Genomic DNA, 7,959 nt, shown 5'->3' on the forward strand with positions numbered 1-7,959 from the left:
TGGTCAAAATAGTCATAGATTAAACCAACGCTGTTATTTTTTAAAGATTGCTTTCATATTTACATGATGTGGTTACACTTTGTATGGATTGGCAATATTTACAAGTTTCGTTATTTAACGATATTTTGAGGGGAAAGTGTGGCAGCACAAGCAGGCTATGTTGCTGTCACTGTCAGGTCAGTCACGTCCGTAGTATAGTTACGCTGCGCTGTTATGTTCTTCTATGGGACACACAGACAGCAGCGATTGCGTTATTGAATGGTAAATATATATATTAAAAAAAACACACACACCCAAGTACTTTTTCAGCTGTAATTGCATTATTGCATACTTTTTATTGACAGTTTTGCATTTGGAGAGGCAGGGTGACAACGGAAAGCTTGGTAGCCTATTACTTATTAAGAACAGTGTATGGAAAAAGTGATGTGTGTTAGAACAAAACAAAGTCAAATGAATGAGAAGGAGAACAAAGAGGGTTAGGGTTCAACAGAAAAATATTAATTCAGCCAAAAAACACAATTTTGATTAATCTAAAGTGTAAAACAATCTTCAACACAGACCAAATGAGTGCCCTTGGTCAACAAAATATATGGTGGGGCAAAGAAACGATAAATTAAATTGAGAGAGTGGGAGACTGAAAATGATACTATGATAAATATTCAAACTATTTACAAAACTATTTACAGAAGCTCCTGTTGAGCCATGGTTCAACAGAGCAACACAAACAGGTTTGTCAACAATACAAATTAAAATGACGAGGCCACTTTGCCAGGGGGAGGTGATCCAGCGACGAGACAATAAAGCAATTCATATTAAGTTCTGTTGAGACACCACAGGATATAAAACCTTCCAAGCGATGACCTCTCCTCACCTTTCACCTGTCTTTCCTCAGGAGACTCAGGTCCTTCAACGTCTGCAGCACAATAAGCACCCACCCACAATTGTTGTTCGCACAAGCATAATTGTGCAAACAACAATTGTGGGTGGGGGCATTTTACAAATATTTACAAACAACTATTTGCAAAAAAGCAACTATTTACAAAAAAGCAATACAGAACTCTAGTCTAGGGCATCCAGGGGCCTAATCATTTTGAAAAAAACAAGAAGGTTCTTTGTGAAAGGGACATCCTCTTCATCTGTTTCCTGGTGGTGAATAATGGGAGAGAATACAGTTGGGAGCAGACTGAACAGAGGACAGCAATATTCATGTTAAAATGTTTGCACAATAAATATTATGGCACTTTCGTTTATATTGCATTTTAATAGATCAGTTGTCATACATAGCATTTGGGTGCTCTAATCGATCCGAGAAGGGGTTCTGGATGTATGGCTTCCTAAGGACGTAGAGCGAAGGAAGAGATGGATGCCAATGGTCAACAGACAAATCCCTGTGTCTGACAGAGGACAACAACAGCAGAAAACTCTGTCATGTAAGTAATGTTCACAGAGGTGACATGACTTATTAACATTTTAAAGGGCATCATATTTCCAAGTGTCGAGAATTATGACTCTTCAATGACATTTGAAGTGTGCAGGGGAAACTGATCAAACCTACCTACCCACAGGTACACTTTGAAGACGACCAATATATTGGCAACAAATCAGGAGGAAATTTGAGGTTGAGGCCAGATGCTGTTCCAACAGTATTTATACATCGGCCTAAACCGAAAAGGAGAAAATTCACGTCAAGGAGTATGCCTCCAGCTGTCAGGAATAATGACCACACCTATTACTGCACATCAAACATTGGTATGATATATGAAGCTAACAATGTTTCCCATGTTATATAATTCAAGGATAGACTACACTCCTAATGCAACTTTCAGATTATACAGCTTCAAAAATACCAGGGTTCAGGGATTCTCTGAAGACTCATATACCACATGTACATAATCTACAGATCTCTTCATACTGTAACATTGCCAATAGACGAACTTAGATGAATGTCACTATAGGAGTGTAGTGTACCCTTAAACGACAATAGGTGCACATGTAAAGGCAGCATACACATATAACAGCAAGATTGCCTTGTTATTGTTACAGAGATTCAGGGAGATATTGAGGTGGAGTTCCAAGGGAATGAAAGGGACATCACAGACAGAGAGAGTGAGACAGATGTCAGCAGACTGCCAGGGGCCAGTATGTCAGGGGCCGACAATCAAGAGGCCACCTAACCAGAGATCAGTGTGCCAGGAGCCAGTCAGTCAGGGGTCAGCTATGAAGAGGCCAGTTTGCCATGGTCAGGTGCTCCAGGGACCAGACTGCCAAGGGCCAGTTGTGACCGGGCTCACGTGGAGGATCTAATGAGGCAACTGAGAAGGGAGAGATGACTAAGAAAGAGAGCCGAGAGGGCTCTGGTAAACCAGAAGAGGATTCATTCGGCATTAAAAACAAAACACAATTTGATTAATCTAAAGTTTCAAAAAATCTTCAACACAGACCAAATTAGAGCACTTGGGCAATCAAAAAAAGGTGGGATACGGTGGGGGAAAGACACCGTGAAAAAAGCAATACAACTAAGGTTCTGTTGTGGCACTACAGGATATAAATAAGAGAGCTGGTCTGCTGGTATTAAAATAATTTAAAAGGGGTGCACTTTACCGTCCATCAGATGAGGTTTTCACCCTTGTTCAGAACGTGGAGCAGCTGCTCCGTGTGAGGATGAGCGATTCCCTCATGGAGTCCTCAAATGCAGTGTCACAGCTGGAACAAGAAGCCATGTTGCTGGACAGCAACCTGCCTTCATGCCATGACCTGAAGAAAAAAATCCTCTCAACATACATCAGGCTGAGGTTAAGGATTGCATCAAAGTGCATCAGGGCTGAGAGGAAGGATAAACATAAAGGGTATCTTGGCAGCAAGAGTCAGAGTAAGAAGGCAAAGAAGACCCAACAGACCTCTGCACCGAAGGTCATAACATCTAGGCCACTGCCAAACACCTTACTCGTTGCCATCGATGTACTTGGCATCTCCATTCCCGGTCCTCCATCAGCAGCCTCCAGCCTCCTCTTCCTCCAGCAGCAGCCCCCTCCTCCAGCAGCAGCCCCCTCCTTCAGCAGCAGCAACAGCCATATGAGGCTGACATATGAGGCTGAATAAAAAAAAGTGCTAATTATTTTTTTTAAGTGTTTATTTTGTTAAAAATAAACATTTTGGATGCATGACCATGTTTTAGGCTCACCCTTCATTCACTGCTGTAGAGTAGCCTATTCAGTAGGCTATTATATTTTTAAGACTGAATAATACCTTTGAAGAACAATCATTAAACTAGTGTGTATATTACAACACAAAGGAATCTATCCTAGCATGGCATCAAGCATTAAAAAGTAGCGCTAGGCTAGCTGTACAGTACAGATAAGTTAACACGGAACAGTACAAAAAAAAACTAAGTACAGTCAACATGTCACATAATGAAATGTTAGTATATCCCAAAATGCAATGAAATATTTATCACAAACGCCACTAGTGCTAGCAGTTAAGTCATATCATACAGAAAAAGTCATATCATACAGAAAAAGCCGATGGCTGACACGGTCAGGTTCAGCAGATAAAAACCAAAATAACAATAAAAACACATAATCAATCTAAATCCTGCTTGTTAGTTACCCAGCATCATTGATATATAAGCTGCTAGCGATTCATTACTGAAATCTTACCTTCAAAGCTGAGGAAGTCGCGCTAGCTAACTAGCAGGCAATGCTAGCAAAATGGGTTGTAATAACCAAGATAAAATATAGATAATTACGGTGTGCATATACAAATGAAGACCAGTATAAGCATCATAAAGGGCCTCTGATACAATATAGACAGTTGACAATTCAAAAGAGTTCGATATTTCAGCAACTTACCTCTGGAACTAATCGACGCGCCGTAATGTAAGTGAATGAGGTCCAACGCCCAAATGACAATATGTTGAACTATTTCGATGTCCATACCCCGGAAGTAGGCGCCACCATTTTTTACAACGGAGGTCTATGGGAGTGTCGTAACTCTTATCTCTCTATGGCTCTGGTGTGAACCAAGCGGCAAACTCTGGGGAAGAGCCGGGAAGCCAATACGGAAGTGCCACACACTGCAGTTCATATATTGGCCGATAGGCGATGGCTGCAGAAAGGAGCAATTTCCATAGACCTCCATGTTAAAATGCCCAACTTTACAGCAGAAAAAAACATGTTTCTACCCCTGGCTCCATACATTTTATTATCGATATAGTTAGATTCCACCTTCATGATTATGGATCTGAGAGTGAATTGTTTTCTAACGCGACCCTTTTATTTATATTAGGTCTTAAAGTTTGTGCATCAATTAGAGCGTGGTCACATTGAGTGACGGCTCTGTCAAGTGCCTGCCGCTGTTAGCTTCTCGTCTCTCTGCTAGCTGCTCGGTGAAGCTAGCTACAGGGACTCTGCCTGCTCAGCTCATCCAGGAAACACAACTTGTAGCCGGCCGTGGTTGTTTGTTCTTCATGCTTATATATCGGACTATTGTGACTCGCTCTGCGGTTAAAACAGACGGTGCATGAATGCGGTAAGTGAAATTCGAGTGCTTTATTTATGTGTTAATGATTTGGTGTTAATGATCAGCTACGTAATGAATGGTAAGGCTTGGGTTAGCATGTAAGCTAGTGGTAGCTACATCGGTGCTAACGATGCTAATCGTAGCCTCCAAGTTAAAATCATAGACTGTATATATAAAGGTTACAACGAAATAGACAAGTGTTAAGTGGGATAATACTGTTGAACAAACGGCTTCTGTTTGAGGTTGATAAAATAAGGTTACATCCTTGTAATTTAGAGATATTTTATTATGTAGGTAGAACTGTATGCATCTAAGGTTAATTTAAATTGGCTATGCTCAAGTATGTAGACAAGCTAATGTCGTGTATGTGAAATCAACCTCACAATAAGGTGTGTATATTACAATTATTAATGTCATATTTAAAGATGATTACTTAGATATTACAATATGGTTGATTGAGCTGGAGTTCATTATCGAGCTTACACGTTAACGTCACAGTCATCTGAAGAACGAACCCAAACCTTATTGTTTTTATTAATTGCATTACCAAATGGGTATCAAATAAACAGTAAGCATTGGTAACACAACTTCCAAAGTTACAGTAAAATAAAAAGGACCCTGACTCGGACAATACACTATCCAACATGTTCAACAGAAGAGAATCAGTCATATTGTTTGTACACATGGTACTTTACATATATATCTGTTTGTTTAAGGTGTCCAGGTGATGCAGACAGGCTGGACCAGAGAGTGAGAGACAGAACTGGACTCCTCACAGCAGTGAACTTCAGCACAGGTACAAAGACTCTTTTTTTCATACTGTACAAAGAAAATCAAGAAAGATATTGGTTTAAATAAATGAAGTATTGACTTTAATACACTGATATACATTCCAATAAACAATACTAAATACTCGATCACCTACACATCAGTTAAGTTGAGGGTTTTTTCCATGCAAAAAGTTACATTTTAGATATTTAGCAATATGACTTTGTCAGCTTTCTAATTTAATGTATTGAAGGCAAAGATATTTAACACAGTGAGAACTGCTACTATTTATCTCTCAATATTGTCTGTAAAAACGTGGTAAAAGTGATTCTTTCAGTGAGACAACAGAGCAAGCTTCTACAGTTGCACTACGTTTTGTAACAGTTAAATATTATTTTGATAATAACATATATTTCAATGTTGATGAACTTCATAATGTTCATTCATAATCTGATTGCTCACTGTTAAAAAAAACAAAAAACCATTACAATTACAAAATAATTATATCTACAGCCCCTAAACACACAAACACAATGCTTTCATAAATAACACACTTGTTCTGCAATAATATGTTTTATGTTTCCTGTCATTTTTGTTAGGAAAGGACATGCCTGAAAGACACGACATTTTCTCCTTCTCTGAGGGTCAAGAAGAGCATCCAAGAGGAACATTAAAAGCTGATGTTATGAGACACTCCATCAGCTGATTATTTCTATTTGCCTCACTTTCTGAGCTTCACATCACCTGTGCCTTGTACCGCAGAATTTGCAACATCACAAATAAATGGGGCCAATCTTCAGTCAGATGTGAATGTGTAATCTAACATTTTCAGTAAGAATAATGGACGAAAGGAGTGCAAATACAAATACAATTTATTGAAATGTGAACCAAAAGTTAATCAAATGTTTTAAATAAAAAGCACATATGGACAGAAGGTGTAAACCTATTACATTTATAAGTAAACACATTTAGTCAAATAACGTGACAGACTAGGCCTGTGAAGTTGGTATCAGCTATGCCCAGCATGGGCTCCTCTATCAGGCCTGGTCCTCCTCGCTGAGGAAAGACCCTCAGTCCTCTCCACACCAACAGACTGGACGTCCATCACACGGAGGTTTCTCCCTGAAGTCTCTGCAGCTCTCTGGACCACACTGAATATGAGAGGGGAAATGAAAATAATAAATGCTTTAGACAATAAGAAACATAAAGTTGACTGTTGAGTTGCTCATTTTTTTTTAGATTGTCAATACTATTACTGTATGACTAATATATCAGGTTAAGAGGCACATTCAAATAAAGATTGGTCTTTAAATACATGTTGTCTTTTGAATTGTTTGTCTAAAGTCAAGGATCTAGAACTGGTACTTAGTTTTAATGATACAGTCTGGTTATTATGCTGTTTGGAGGAGGCCTCACAGGTAAGAGCACTAACTAGCTACCATCACATGTACCTTAGACATATAATTAAGTGATATCAAAATACAAATAACTAATGTCATGCAAACATATTAATATTTGCTTGATTCCAGTGTTGAATTTAGCACAATTGCATATAAACGTTAAGGGGTTTTAAGATTCTGAAGTATTATGCTAAAAACTTAATAACTTAGATTATTATTTATAGTTTTGCTGAATAGTTTTATGTCCGCTTACCTTAGAAACGTAAAATGCGACGGCAGTGTGCAGATGGGGAGCATGTTAGCTTAGCTTGGTAGCTTCAGCTAGCTCTGGAACTTCCAGCTCGGTGGCTGCAGGTAACGCCTCGGCTCCGCCTCTTTGCCCTTATTTGGAGCAGGCTGGAACAGGCGGGAGTTGAACTCTGACGTCGCTGTCGAGCCGTTAGTGGCCGACTCCGCCTACTAAGGGCTTCACGGCAACTCTGCAGAATCCTATGGGTGACGTCACGGACCCTACGTCCATTTATATATACAGTCTATGGTGTGAACACACCCTTAGAAATCAAACTTTACAAGCAGTTTATACGAAAAAGCAACACATGGTTGCCGAATATTTTTCTTTCTTCAAGCTACAAAGGAAGATTAATACATTATTTTTTGCTAGACAATAACAGCTACAGTGTTCTCCAGAAAATGGAAGTGAAATGAAAAATAGCTGGAAACCAACACTGTGCTGATGAGGCGCTGCCAAGGGAATATAACATTGTTCAATTTAACTCAGGGTTGATGCACGTCAGTGCGAGTCGGGAAGTTAATGGCATCATTTGAATTGTTTGTTTGTTTGTAGCCGTTTTAGATCAAAATATCTCTTTTTCAAGGGTGACCTGCAGGACATTAGTTACACATGTAATATAACAATTATTACATTGTGTGATCTGCTATTACCATCCTAAAAAGGTCAAAATGGGAAAGAAATGTCACTGAAATATTAAACCAAGGCTGCTTTAGAGAGCCTTATCTCAAAGTCGCATTAGTTCTTTATATATTAAAAGCAAATTAAATACAGTTACCCTATAACCTATACCTTTTGAGAGTAATAGAGATTGAGACCTCCCTCTGAGAAAGACCATATACGGCCCTACTGTTAAACCATAATGAAGTAGCTCTGTAGCACAGATTAGAAGTGGTAAAGATGAATTTATAAAAGAATGTCATGACCTGAATGTAGGGCAGTGCAGGGGGGGTAGAAAATAAAAGCTCTAACTTCCTGCTGAAA

The 7,959-nt window shown here is 39.1% G+C and overlaps 2 long non-coding RNA genes across 3 annotated transcripts; both read right to left on the reverse strand.

The window, feature by feature from the left end:
* Positions 1–1,155: 1,155 nt before the first annotated feature.
* LOC139434930 (uncharacterized) lies at positions 1,156–3,963 on the reverse strand. 2 transcript variants are annotated; one of them, XR_011644222.1, is made up of 4 exons: positions 3,849–3,963; positions 2,945–3,078; positions 2,602–2,754; positions 1,156–2,312 (listed from the first exon to the last, which is right to left on the reverse strand). It is a non-coding gene; the product is annotated as an uncharacterized lncRNA (long non-coding RNA). The 2 variants fall into 2 exon arrangements; XR_011644221.1 differs by having other exon boundaries at positions 2,898–3,078.
* A 2,177-nt stretch (positions 3,964–6,140) lies between these two features.
* Positions 6,141–7,031, reverse strand: LOC139434931 (uncharacterized). Its single transcript, XR_011644223.1, has 2 exons — positions 6,940–7,031; positions 6,141–6,437 (listed from the first exon to the last, which is right to left on the reverse strand). It is a non-coding gene; the product is annotated as an uncharacterized lncRNA (long non-coding RNA).
* Between the last annotated feature and the right edge of the window lie 928 nt (positions 7,032–7,959).

This window comes from Pseudochaenichthys georgianus, chromosome 13 (genome assembly GCF_902827115.2).
Source record: "Pseudochaenichthys georgianus chromosome 13, fPseGeo1.2, whole genome shotgun sequence".
NCBI lineage: Eukaryota > Metazoa > Chordata > Actinopteri > Perciformes > Channichthyidae > Pseudochaenichthys > Pseudochaenichthys georgianus.